Source organism: Penaeus vannamei, chromosome 14 (genome assembly GCF_042767895.1).
Source record: "Penaeus vannamei isolate JL-2024 chromosome 14, ASM4276789v1, whole genome shotgun sequence".
Classification (NCBI taxonomy): Eukaryota; Metazoa; Arthropoda; class Malacostraca; order Decapoda; family Penaeidae; genus Penaeus; species Penaeus vannamei.
In genome coordinates, this window is record NC_091562.1 from 33,685,402 (window position 1) to 33,686,327 (window position 926).

General features: G+C 28.9%; 1 protein-coding gene across 3 annotated transcripts in view; it reads left to right on the forward strand.

Annotated features, from left to right (window-relative positions):
* LOC113800452 (ubiquitin-associated domain-containing protein 2) overlaps positions 1 to 55 on the forward strand; it is a 17,757-nt gene extending 17,702 nt beyond the window's left edge. For all 3 annotated transcript variants that reach the window (XM_070129893.1, XM_070129894.1, XM_070129895.1), the window contains exon 8: positions 1 to 55. This exon is cut by the window's left edge and continues 429 nt beyond it. The gene's annotated coding sequence lies outside the window, so the exon portion shown is untranslated.
* Positions 56 to 926: the final 871 nt, after the last annotated feature.

The following is a 926-nucleotide window of genomic DNA, read 5'->3' on the forward strand; positions in this document are numbered from 1 at the left end:
TCTACAGAAAATGTATCATCAAAATTAGCGGGAAAATAAAGATATCATATAAATTGTTTTGTAAGTTATTTTTTTTAGATGTACATACAAGACACATTTGTATAAAGAAAAAAAAAAAAGAAATAAAAAGCTGAAAACGGAAGGCGGTAGCTTCTGCACGTGAAAATTTAATTCTCTTTGTTGCTTGCTTCTTTGTTCATTTGTCTTGTTACTGAAGTTTGACATGACATGACAGCTCTCAAAAGAAATCCTTCCAATGTACCGGAACTTCAGAATTTTGCTGTTGCACTTTGTAACATATATATATATATATATTATCTGCATAGAATTAATGTAGATATTTCCAGGTAATAATAAGGAAAAGGAATCAAATGTTTTTTCCTTCCATTTCATGTTTTAAAAAGTAATTATTTGTGTGGTTCTGGATAAACTATGCATTAAAGTATGTTAATGCATAGTATGAAAACCAGTATTCATCAATTTTTTGTTATGCTATCTTCACATCAGTTTTTCTTTCGTATACAGTAGCATCCAAAGTTCTGTTGTCACATATTAAAACATATTTGTAGTTCAGAAAAAGAGATATGTAGTTAATTCCATTCCACCTCATGCTGAGAGCAAGTAAGGTGTCATCTCAGGACATTTCTAAAAGGGGGATTTTTTTTTTTTTTTTTTTTTTAATCTCAGGAAATTACTGCAAAGCACCTAGTCTCTTTCAGATGAACACACATGCATAAACTTGCACTGAAAGAATATTAAAGGAATAACAAGTACTTATTTTCAAAATTTCAGTTTTAGGTAATGAGATGAATAGTGTAAATATTTTTTCATAAAGAACAAGTTCTTCATAGCACAGATGAAAATTATATATAAATATGCAGTTACAACAGATGAACAAGCTACTAATTAGTATACTTCTGTGAGAA